This window comes from Loxodonta africana, chromosome 14, assembly GCF_030014295.1.
Source record: "Loxodonta africana isolate mLoxAfr1 chromosome 14, mLoxAfr1.hap2, whole genome shotgun sequence".
Lineage (NCBI taxonomy): Eukaryota > Metazoa > Chordata > Mammalia > Proboscidea > Elephantidae > Loxodonta > Loxodonta africana.
The window spans coordinates 642,284-655,523 of record NC_087355.1 but is presented as its reverse complement, the minus strand read 5'-3'; the positions used below and the strand labels follow the sequence as shown (position 1 = coordinate 655,523).

The following is a 13,240-nucleotide window of genomic DNA, read 5'->3' as shown; positions in this document are numbered from 1 at the left end:
CACCCTAAATGGAAAGATTTTGAAAGCATTCACTTTGAGAATGGGAACCAGACAAGGATGCTCTTTATCACCACTCTAATTCAACATTGTGCTGGAGGTCCTAGCCAGAACAATTAGGCTAGTTAAAGAAATAAATGGCATCCAGATTGGCAAGGAAGAAGTAAAACTATCTCTATTTGTGGATGACGTGATCTTATACGGAGAAAACCCTAAACAATCTTCAAGAAAACTACTGAAACTAATAGAAGAGTTCAGCAGAGTATCGGAATACAAGACAAACATACAAAAATCAGTTGGATTCCTCTACACCAACAAAAAGAACATCGAAGATGAAATCACCAAATCAATACCATTTACATTAGCCCCCAAGAAGATAAAACACTTAGGAATAAATCTTACCAGAGATGTAAAAGACCTATACAAAGAAAACTAAAAGACACTACTGCAAGAAACCAAAAGATACCTACATAAGTTGGAAAACATACCTTGCTAATGGATATGAAGAATTAACATTGTAAAAATGTCTATTCTACCAAAAGCTATCTATAGATACAAGGCAATTCCAATCCAAATTCCAAAAACATTTTTTAATGAGATAGAGAAACAAATCACCAATTTCATATAGAAGGGCAAGAGGCCCCGGATAAGTAAAGCATTACTGAAAAACAAGAACAAAGTGGGAGGCCTCACTCTACCTGATTTTAGAACCTATTATACCACCACAGTAGTCAAAACAGCCTGGTACTGGTACAACAACAGATTAATAGAACACTGGAACAGATTTGAGAATCCAGACATAATTCCATCCACATATGAGGAGCTGATATTTGACAATGGTCCAAAGTTGGTTAAATGGGGAAAAGACAGTCTTTTTAACAAATGATGGTGGCATAACTGGATATCATCTGCAAAAAAATGAAACAAGACCCACACCTCACACCAAGCACAAAAAATAACTCAAAATGGATCAAAGAACTAAATATAAAATCTAAAACGATAAAGATCACTAAAGAAAAAAATAGGGACAATGTAAGAAGCCCTAAACATGGCAAAAACGGTATACAGAACATTACTAAAAATGCAGAAGAGAAACCAGGTAACTGGGAGCTTCTAAAAATCAAACACCTTTGCTCATCCAAGGAGTTCACCAAAAGAGTAAAAACATTATCCATAGACTGGGAAAAAGCTTTTAGCTATGATATTTCCGATCAGTGCCTGATCTCTAAAATCTATATGATCCTGCAAAAACCGAACCACAAAAAGACAAATAACCCAGTTAAAAAATGGGCAAAGTATATGAACAGGCACTTCAGTAAAGAAGACATTTAGGCTGCTAACAGATACACGAGGAAGTGCTCGCTATCATTACCCATTAGAGAAATGCAAATCAAAACTACAGTGAGATTCCATCTCACTCCTACAAGGCTGGCATTAATCCAAAAAAACCAAAATAATAACTGTTGGAGAGGTTGTGGAGAGAGTGGAACACTTATACACTGCTGGTGGAAATGTGAAATGGTACAAAAACTTTGGAAATCGATTTGGCTCTTCCTTAAAAAACTAGAAAACAGAATTATCATACGATCCAGAAATCCCACTCCTTGAAATATATCCTAGAGAAATAAGACCCTTTGCACAAACAGATATATGCACACCCATGTTCATTGCAGCACTGTTTACAATAGCAAAAAGTTATAAGCAACTAAAGTGCCCATCAATGGATGAATGGATAAATTATGGTGTATTCACAAAGTGGAATACTATGCATCAAATAAGAACAATGAGGAATCCATGAAACATTTCATAACATGGAGAAATCTGGAAGACATTATGCTGAGTGAAATTAGTTGCAAAAGGACAAATATTGTATAAGACCACTATTATAAGAACTTAAGAAATAGTTTAAACAGAGAACAAAATGTTCTTTGATGTTAATAGAGGGGGGAGGGAGGAAATGAGGGAAAGGGTTTTTCACTAATTAGATAGTATATAAGCTTTATTTTAGGCGTAGGGAAAGACAACACATAATACAGGAGAGGCCAGCATAACTGGACTAAACCAAAAGCAAAAAGTTTCCTGAATAAAATGAACACTTTGAAGGCCAGCCTAGCAGGGGCGGGGCTTTAGGGACCAGAGTTTCAAGGGACATCTAAGTCAACTGGCATAATAAAATCTATTAAGAAAACGTTTTGCATCCCACTTTGGAGAGTGGCATCTGGGCTCTTAGCAAGCAAGCGGCCACCTAAGATGCATCTATTGGTCTCAACCCACCTGGAGCAAGGAAGATTGAAAAGCACCAAAGACACAAGGTAATTATGAGCCTAAGAGTCAGAAAGGGACACATAAACCAGAGACTACATCATCCTGAGACCAGAAGAACTAGATGGTACCCGGCCACAACCCATGACTCCCTGACAGGGAACACAACAGAGAACCCCTGAGGGAGCAGGAGAGCAGTGGGATGCAAACCTCAAATTCTCGTAAAAAGGCCAGACTTAATGGTTAGACTGCAACTAGAAGGACCCCCGAGGCCATGGTCCCCAGACTTTCTATTAGCCCAAGACAGGAACCATCCCCAAAGCCAACTCTTCAGATAGGGATTGGACTGGAATATGGGAGGGAAAATGATACTGGTGAAGATCAAGCTTCTTGGATCAAGAAGACACATGAGACTATGTTGGCATCTCCTGTCTCCAGTCGCGGGGAGGAGGGGAGATGAGAGGGCAGAGGGGGCCAGAAGTTGCCCGAATGGACATGAGGAGGAAAAGTGGAGGGAAGGAGCGTGCTGTCTCATTAGGGGGAGAGACTGACTTGATTTGACTTGACTCAAAGCACAATAAAAATTAATTTTAAAAAAGATTATCTTTTTCAGGCAAGAATTCTAGTTTGGTTATTATTTTATTTTTATACACTTAAGTCAACATTCCATAATATTCTGATTTTCATTGTTTCCTTTGAGAAGTCATTTATCAATCTAATCGCTCCTTCTCTGAAGACAATGTTTATATTTCCTGCATCCTGGCCACATTTTATATGTTTGTTTGTTTCTTTGGTTTTCTAAAGATTCATGATAAAATGCCTAGGTGTAATTTTTTTTTTTTTTACGTATATATTTATCTTTTGTTTTGTTTGCCTTTTGAATCTGTAGATTAACTGCTTTTTATCTATTTGCAAAAATCCTTAGCCGTTCTCTTTCCAAATATTTGTTCTGCTTGTTTCCTCTCTTCTCTTTCCTTGGGACTCAAAAATGTTTTATACTTTCTTATTATAACTCTTTGTCTCAGATTCTCATCTATGTTTTTCCCAAATCTTTGTCTCTCTAGTCATCATTATAAATGTTTTCTACTAACCCGTCTTTCGTTTCACTAATTCTTCAGCTGCTTCTAATCTGTTGTTTAATTCAACTACTGTGTTTTTTTAAATAAAATATATATGTCTTTAACTTATATTTGGTACCTTTTTTAATTTGTTAGGTAACTTCTAGAGCTTCATTTTATTTGATGAATGTTTCAAGCTTTTATGTTATCTTTTTGCACATAGAACACATAATTTAATGTCTGTATCAGACAATTCCACTATCTGGAATTGCCCGCATGTTGGCTTCTGTAATCTATTATTTATTGCACGTGCTTTCTCCCCACGTGCTTAATGTTTAGTCATGATTGTGTTCTACATATTGTATTTGAAAGGATTTTTATGAAAATAATTTTGGACAGTATGATACTGTCTTCCTATGAAGGGTTTCATATTCTTTAGTGAGGAATCCCCATGGTTTTTAGCTAGGAGTCTGGGAGAACTGTAAATTATGATAATCAAAAAACATTTTAAGGTTGGCGTTTTTGGGTCTATCCACATGACTCAAATCTAGGCTCCGGTCCTTGCAAGGGCTCTATGACTTCTGTCTCAGCCTTGTTTTTAAGATGCCATCGTTTGTGATACTAGATACAAGGAGACCCTGTTTCCTAAGTCCTCCATACTGTCAACGTCCTGGATTTTAACATTGTCTCCTAAACCTGTGAGACTGTCAGAAACAGCTCAGCCTCTCATTTGCCATTTTTGGATTAGGAAATGCCTTTATGATAAAACTTGGTCTCAAATCTGTATTTGTTTCTCTTGATTTCCATATAATGATATATTTTGCCTGGAAATCATTCAACACTTTGTTAAATATGTAATACTTTAAACAAATTTTTAAAAATACATTGGCCAGATTTCCAGGTAGACTTCAGTTGATGTGTTGTCTCAACTTCCTAATACACAATTACTCCAAATGGAAACTAATTATACCCTACTAGCTTAAATATTAATTATTCTGACACATTATAAAGACTTTTACAGCTAACTCAATCTCCTCCCCCCCCATGGGATGACTAGCTAGTAATTTTCATTTATTCTTTTAAAATGAAGATATTCTCTGTTTAAACATCTACCTTTCATATAAACAACACAAAATCAGTTCTCATAGCTGGTTCTTATTATAATATTATGAACCAAATGAAATTTATATGAATAGTTCTCAAGTACTGTAAATGTCAAACCATATATTAGTAACCTAAGATATTCAAGAATACATAATATAATTAAAAGGGCAAGAGACCCTGGTTCATATTCTAATTGTAATATATACCAAGTTTTGCTCATTCTGTAAGCTAATTTATTTAAATAACGGATTCTTAATTTGTTACAGCAGGGTGTTTATGTATCAGAAGTTTATTGTAAGACTTATATGGATATAATTAGATAATGGACAATTTCAATTATTTTGAAGAGGCAATGTAATACAGTGGAAAATATAGGATCTGAGATCAGACATGTTATTTCAAATTCTGGTACTGTCACTTGCATTCTTATTAGTCAGGTATTATCACAGTTATGCTGCATAACAAACCATCCTGCGAGTCATGGGAAGGCAACAATAAAACATATTTCTTTCTGCAAATTAACTGGCTTTTTGGCTAATCTAAGCTAGGCATGGCTGGATTTGGTTCAAGGCAGTAAGTTGGGCTTAAATCTGCTTTACATATTCCTCATTTTCTGAGAATAGGGGCTACCTTGGATGTGTTCTTCTAATGACAAGGTCAGAAGTACAAGATTCCAACCACAACTCTGCTCTGTCATGCCCGTTAATATTCCATTGGTCAAGGCGAGTCATATAACAAAAAAGTGAGTCAAGGATCAGGAACCATAAAACCTAAGTAAATGTCTTGATAGGGCACATTTACTCCTCCCACATACTTCTACCACATACAGTTGTGTTGAGGGATATATTAAATGCCTCATGCATACACTGTGAGGAATGCAATGATTATGTGATGAATGCTTGTGTGTATGATTGAGGCTTACACTAATGAAATGACTGTAAGAGAGGAGTGGCTTACCTCACATGAGTTTTCTTTTGGAAATTGATCCACCTATATTTAAAAGCTAGAAGCAAAAGAGTTGGTGTCACTGCCATTCTGTATATGAATAACTCTAGCATAATCTATACTCATCTGAGACCAGTTTCTAAAAGGAGGAGGTTAAAATCCTACTTTGAAAGGCATAAGCAGGTGTGGTTTGTCTACTGATGTTAATCACACAAGATATTCATTTTTTTTTATTAACTTTCATTGAGCTTCAAGTGAACGTTTACAAATCAAGTCAGTCTGTCACATGTAAGTTTACATACATCTTACTCCCTTCTCCCACTTGCTCTCCCCCTAATGAGTCAGCCCTGCCAGTCTCTCCTTTCGTGACAATTTTGCCAGCTTCCCACTCTCTCTATCCTCCCATCCGCCCTCCAGACAGGAGATGCCAACACAGTCTCAAGTGTCTACCTGATATTATTAGCTCACTCTTCATCAGCATCTCTCTCCCACCCACTGTCCAGTCCCTTTCATGTCTGATGAATTGTCTTCGGGGATGGTTCCCGTCCTGTGCCAACAGAAGATTTGGGGACCATGGCCGCCGGAATTCCTCTAGTCTCAGTCAGACCATTAAGTATGGTCTTTTTATGAGAATTTGGGGTCTGCAACCCACTGCTTTCCTGCTCCCTCAGGGGTTCTCTGTTGTGCTCCCTGTCAGGGCAGTCATCGATTGTGGCCGGGCACCAACTAGTTCTTCTGGTCTCAGGATGATGTAGGTCTCTGGTTCATGGGGCCCTTTCTGTCTCTTGGGCTCTTAGTTGTCATGTGACCTTGGAGTTCTTCATTCCCCTTTGATCCAGGTGGGTTGAGACCAATTGATGCATCTTAGATGGCCGCTTATTAGCATTTAAGACCCCAGACGCCACATTTCAAAGTGGGATGCAGAATGTATTCATAATAGAATTATTTTGCCAATTGACTTAGAAGTCCCCTTAAACCGTGGTCTCCAAACCCCCGCCCTTGCTCCACTGACCTTTGAAGCATTCATTTTATCCCTGAAACTTCTTTGCCTTTGGTCCAGTCCAATTGAGCTGAACTTCCATGTATTGAGTGTTGTCCTTCCCTTCACCTAAAGCAGTTCTTATCTACTAATTAATCAATAAAAAACCCTCTCCCTCCCTCCCTCTCCCCCTCATAACCACAAAAGTATGTGTTCTTCTCAGTTTATACTATTTCTCAAGATCTTATAATAGTGGTCTTATACAAAACTTGTCCTTTTGCCTCTGACTAACTTCGCTCAGCATAATGCCTTCCAGGTTCCTCCATGTAATGAAATGTTTCACAGATTCGTCACTGTTCTTTATCGATGCGTAGTATTCCATTGTGTGAATATACCACAATTTATTTACGCATTCATCCGTTGATGGACACCTTGGTTGCTTCCAGCTTTTTGCTATTGTAAACAGAGCTGCAATAAACATGGGTGTGCATATATCTGTTTGTGTGAAGGCTCTTGTTTCTCTAGGGTATATTCCGAGGAGTGGGATTTCTGGGTTGTATGGTAGTTCTATTTCCAACTTTTTAAGATAACTCCAGATAGATTTCCAAAGTGGTTGTACCATTTTACATTCCCACCAGCAGTGTATAAGAGTTCCAATCTCTCCGCAGCGTCTCCAACATTTATTATTTTGTGTTTTTTGGATTAATGCCAGCCTTGTTGGAAAGAGATGGAATCTCATCGTATTTTTAATTTGCATTTCTCTAATGGCTAATGATTGAGAGCATTTTCTCATGTATCTGTTAGCTGCCTGAATATCTTCCTTAGTGAAGTGTGTGTTCATATCCTTTGCCCACTTCTTGATTGGGTTGTTTGTCTTTTTGTGGTTGAGTTTTGACAGAATCATGTAGATTTTAGAGATCAGGCGCTGGTCGGAGATGTCATACCTGAATATTCTTTGCCAGTCTGTAGGTGGTCTTTTTACTCTTTTGGTGAAGTCTTTAGATGAGCATAGGTGTTTGATTTTTAGGAGCTCCCAGTTATCGGGCTTCTCTTCATCATTTTTGGTAATGTTTTGTATTCTGTTTATGCCTTGTATTAGGGCTCCTAGTGTTGTCCCTATTTTTTCTTCCATGATCTTTATCGTTTTAGTCTTTATGTTTAGGTCTTTGATCCACTTGGAGTTAGTTTTTGTGCATGGTGTGAGGTATGGGTCCTGTTTCATTCCTTTGGAAATGGATATCCAGTTATGCCAGCACCATTTGTTAAAAAGACTATCTTTTCCCCAATTTACTGACACTGGTCCTTTGTCAAATATCAGCTGCTCATAAGTGGATGGATTTATATCTGGATTCTCAATTCTGTTGCATTGGTCTATGTGTCTGTTGTTGTACCAGTACCAGGCTGTTTTGACTACTGTGGCTGTATAATAGCTTCTGAAATCAGGTAGAGTGAGGCCTCCCACTTTCTTCTTCTTTTTCAGTAATGCTTTGCTTATCCGAGGCTTTATTCCCTTCCATAGGAAATTGGTGATTTGTTTCTCTATCACCTTAAAAAATGACATTGGAATTTGGATCGGAAGTGCGTTATATGTATAGATGGCTTTTGGTAGAATAGACATTTTTACTATGTTAAGTCTTCCTATCCATGAGCAAGGTATGTTTTTCCACTTAAGTATGTCCTTTTGAATTTCTTGTAGTAGAGCTTTGTAGGTTTCTTTGTATAGTTCTTTTACATCCTTGGTAAGATTTATTCCTGAGTATTTTATCTTCTTGGGGGCTACTGTGAATGGTATTGATTTGGTTATTTCCTCTTCGGTGTTCTTTTTGTTGTTGTAGAGGAACCCAAGTGATTTTTGTATGTTTATTTTATAACCTGAGACTCTGCCAAACTCTTCTGTTAGTTTCAGTAGTTTTCTGGAGGATTCCTTAGGGTTTTCCATGTATAAGATCATGTCATCTGCAAATAGAGATAATTTTACTTCCTCCTTGCCAATCCAGATGCCTTTTATTTCTTTGTCTAGCCTAATTGCCCTGGCTAGGACTTCTAGCACGATATTGAATAAGAGCGGTGATAAAGGGCACCCTTGTCTGGTTCCCGTTCTCAAGGCAAATGCTTTCAGGTTCTCTCCATTTAGAGTGATGTTGGCTGTTGGCTTTGCATAGATGCCCTTTATTATGTTGAGGAATTTTCCTTCAGTTCCTATTTTGGTGAGAGTTTTTACCATAAATGGGTGTTGGACTTTGTCAAATGCCTTTTCTGCATCAATTGATAAGATCATGTGGTTTTTGTCTTTTGTTTTATTTATGTGATGGATTACATTAATGGTTTTTCTGATATTAAACCAGCCTTGCATACCTGGTATAAATCCCACTCGATCGTGGTGAATTATTTTTTTGATATGTTGTTGAATTCTATTGGCTAGAATTTTGTTGAGGATTTTTGCATCTATGTTCATGAGGGATATATGTCTGTAAGTTTCTTTTTTATGATGTCTTTACCTGGTTTTGGTATCAGGGAGATGGTGGGTTCATAGAATGAGTTGGGTAGTATTCCGTCATTTTCTATGCTTTGAAATACCTTCAGTAGTAGTGGTGTTAACTCTTCTCTGAAAGTTTGGTAGAACTCTGCAGTGAAGCCGTCCGGGCCAGGGCTTTTTTTTTTTTGGAAGTTTTTTGATTACCGTTTCAATCTCTTTTTTTGTTATGGGTCTATTTAGTTGTTCTACTTCTGAATGTGTTAGTTTAGGTAGGTAGTCTTTTTCCAGGAATTCATCCATTTCTTCTAGGTTTGCAAATTTGTTAGAGAACAATTTTTCGTAGTAATCTGATATGATTCTTTTAATTTCAGTTGGGTCTGTTGTGATGTGGCCCTTCATGTTTCTTATTTGGGTTATTTGTTTCCTTTCCTGTATTTCTTTAGTCAGTCTAGCCAATGGTTTATCAATTTTGTTAATTTTTTCAAAGAACCAGCTTTTGGCTTTGTTAATTCTTTCAATTGTTTTTCTGTTTTTTTTTTTTTTTTTAATTCATTTAGTTCAGCTCTAATTTTTATTATTTGTTTTCTTCTGGTGCCTGATGGATTCTTTTGTTGCTCACTTTCTTTTTGTTCAAGGTGTAGGGACAGTTCTCTGATTTTGGCTCTTTCTTCTTTTTGTATGTGTGCATTTATCGATATAAATTGGCCTCTGAGCACTGCTTTTGTTGTGTCCAGAGGTTTTGACAGGAAGTATTTTCATTCTCTTTGCATTCTATGAATTTCCTTATTCCCTCCTTGATGTCTTCTATAACCCAGTCTTTTTTCAGAAGGGTGTTGTTCATTTTCCAAGTATTTGATTTCTTTTCCCCAGTTTTTCTGTTATTGATCTCTAGTTTTATTGCCTTGTGGTCTGAGAAGATGCTTTGTAATATTTCGATGTTTTGGACTCTGCAAAGGTTTGTTTTATGACCTAATATGTGGTCTATTGTAGAGAATGTTCCATGTGCGCTAGAAAAAAAAGTATACTTTGCAGCAGTTGGGTGAAGAGTTCTGTATAAGTCAATGAGGTCAAGTTGGTTGATTGTTGTAAGTAGGTCTTCCGTGTCTCTATTGAGCTTCTTACTGGATGTCCTGTCCTTCTCCGAAAGTGGTGTGTTGAAGTCTCCTAGTATAATTGTGGAGCTGTCTAGCTCACTTTTCAATTCTGTTAAAATTTGATTTATGTATCTTGCAGCCCTGTCATTGGGTGCATAAATATTTAATATGGTTATGTCTTCCTGATCAATTGTCCCTTTTATCATTATGTAGTGTCATTCTTTATCCTTTGTGGTGGATTTAAGCCTAAAGTCTATTTTGTCAGAAATTAACATTGCTACTCCTCTTCTTTTTTGCTTATTGTTTGCTTGATATATTTTTTCCATCCTTTGAGTTTTAGTTTGTTTGTGTCTCTAAGTCTAAGGTGTGTCTCTTGTAGGCAGCATATAGACGGATCGTGTTTCTTTATCCAGTCCGAGACTCTCTGTCTCTTTATTGGTGCATTTAGTCCATTTACATTGAGCGTAATTATAGATAAATAAGTGTTTAGTGTTGTCATTTTGATGCCTTTTTATGTGTGTTGTTGACAATTTCATTTTTCCACTTACTTTTTGTGCTGAGACGTTTTTCTTAGTAAATTGTGAGATTCTCATTTTCGTAGTGTTTGACTTTGTGTTTGTTGAGTCGTTACGTTTTTCTTGGCTTTTATATTGAGTTATGTAGTTGTTATACCTCTTTGTGGTTACCTTATTATTTACCCCTATTTTTCTAAGTAAAAACCTAACTTGTATTGTTCTATATCGCCTTGTATCACTCTCCATATGGCACTTCTACGCCTCCTGTGTTTCGTCCCTATTTTTGATTACTGTGATCTTTTACATATTGACTTCCGTGATTCCCTGTTATGAGTATTTTTTTTTTATTAATCTTAATTTGTTTTTGTGATTTCCCTATTTGAGTTGATATCAGGATGTTCTGTTTTGTGACCTTGTGTTGTGCTGGTATCTGATATTATTGGTTTTCTGACCAATGTCCTTTAGTATTTCTTGTAGCTTTGGTTTGGTTTTTGCAAATTCTCTAAACTTGTGTTTATCTGTAAATATCTTAATTTCGCCTTCATATTTCAGAGAGAGTTTTGCTGGATATATGATCCTTGGCTGGCAGTTCTTCTCCTTCAGTGCTCTGTAGGTGTCATCCCATTCCCTTCTTGCCTGCATGGTTTCTGCTGAGTAGTCTGAGCTTATTCTTATTGATTCTCCCTTGAAGGAAACCTTTCTTTTCTCCCTGGCTGCTTTTGAAATTTTCTGTTTATCTTTGGTTTTGGCGAGTTTGATGATAATATGTCTTGGTGTTTTTGTTTTTGGATCAATCTTAAATGGGGTTCGATGAGCATCTTGTATAGATATCCTTTCGTCTTTCATGATGTCTGGGAAGTTTTCTGTCAGGAGTTCTTCAACTATTTTCTCTGTGTTTTCTGTCCTCCCTCCCTGTTCTGGGACTCCAATCACACGCAAGTTATCCTTCTTGATAGAGTCCCACATGATTCTTAGGGTTTCTTCATTTTTTTTAATTCTTTTATCTGATTTTTTTTCAGCTATGTTGGTGTTAATTCCCTGGTCTTCCAGATGTCCCATTCTGCATTCTAACTGCTCGAGTCTGCTCCTCTGACTTCCTATTGCATTGTCTATGTCTGTAATTTTATTGTTAATCTTTTGGATTTCTACATGTTGTCTCTCTATGGATTCTTGCAACTATTAATTTTTCCACTATGTTCTTGAATAATCTTTTTGAGTTCTTCAACAGTTTTATCAGTGTGTTCCTTGGCTTTTTCTGCAGTTTGCCTTATTTCGTTTGTGATGTCTTGAAGCATTCTGTAAATTAGTTTTTTATATTCTGTATCTGATAATTCCAGGATCGTATCTTCATTTGGGAAAGATTTTGATTCTTTTGTTTGGGGGGTTGTAGAAGCTGTCATGGTCTGCTTCTTTATGTGGTTTGATATGGACTGCTGTCTCCGAGCCATCACTGGGAAACTAGTTTTTCCAGAAAATCCGCTAAAAAAAAATGCAGTCAGATCTCTATCAGAATTGCCTTTGGATTATAACCGCCACCTTGTTCCTTGTAAGGATGAAAGTCTGAGATTTGGATCATATACGCTTGGCTGTAGCTGGTTCTGTGTTTTTAGTCCAATTAGGGGTGGATTTTTGGTCCCTGTTTTTTTTTTTTTTGTTGTTGTTGTTGTTCCTTCTCTCAGGCCAAAAGAGTGGGTTAGGAAAAGACCAAAATAAGAAAAAGGGGGGAAAGCAAAGCCGCCGCGGAGCCGGAGCTGTTCTCCCTCTGGCTCAGGCAATTCCAATGTTAATGAAGTCGCCTGGGGAGGATGGAGGAGGGATCAGCGAGATAGGAGAGTAGCACCTCAGAATATAGCCAGAGTTGCTTGTCTTGCTTGGAATGACTATTATATCTGAGATTCTTGCGGGACATGTCGCCTATGTGTGCTGGCTGTGTGGAGATTGTCCCCGGGGATCTGGCCTTTGAAGCCACACGCTGCCGGTCCAAATCCTAGCATCAAGGTTCCCCTGCTGGGACGCTTTACTCCCGGCTCCAAAATCAGTCGCTGCCTCCTGGGGACTTCTCGTCCCGCCAGCCACTTGGCCGTGCCGCCCCCGAGAACCGGCTGGGCCCCCTCCTGGGGTTAGTTCAGGGGAGTGGAGCAGCTCCCTGTGATTGTGCCGTGACAGCGCCCAGTCAAAATCCCGGCAGCATGGTTCCCCGGCTGGGACGCTGCTCTCCCAGCTCCAAGACCAGTCACTGCCTCCCGGGGACTTCTCCCACTGGCTGTATTGCCACGCCACCCGCGTGAACCAGCTGGGCCCCCTCCCGGGGTGAGTTCAGGGGGGTAGGGCTGGGCCCCTTGTTTGCGCCGTCAGCTCCCCTGGGCTCTGCCCTGAATTGAGCGCCAAAGGTTACCTGACTGGGACGCTGGCTCCAGGCTCTGAAAACAATCGCTGCTTCCCCGTATTTGTTCATTTTCCACCTCTAAATCTGTGTTTGTTGTTCAGGGTTCGTAGATTGTTATGTACATGATCGATTCACTTGTTTTTCCAAGTCTTTGTTGCAAGAGGGATGCGAGGTAGCGTCTACCTAGTCCGCCATCTTGGCCCCGCCATCAAGATATTCATTTTTGACCTATCTCTTTTATCCACTTAAAGATTCTGTCCTGGGAACGTGTTCCAATATAATAAAATATCACCAATCAGGAAATTGGCAGGGTGAATCAACGAATCCTTTAAAAGGAATATTTTTAAAGTAGGAAATGGTAGAGTGGGGAATGTCATTCATGTCAGGTTGGATCACATAAATAAACACGTGGCAAATACTCATG

The 13,240-nt window shown here is 38.4% G+C and overlaps 1 protein-coding gene across 2 annotated transcripts in view; it reads left to right on the top strand.

Moving 5' to 3' along the window:
• SNTG1 (syntrophin gamma 1) overlaps nt 1-13,240 on the top strand; it is a 564,878-nt gene that overhangs the window by 394,689 nt on the left and 156,949 nt on the right. The gene's annotated exons all lie outside the window — the stretch shown is intronic.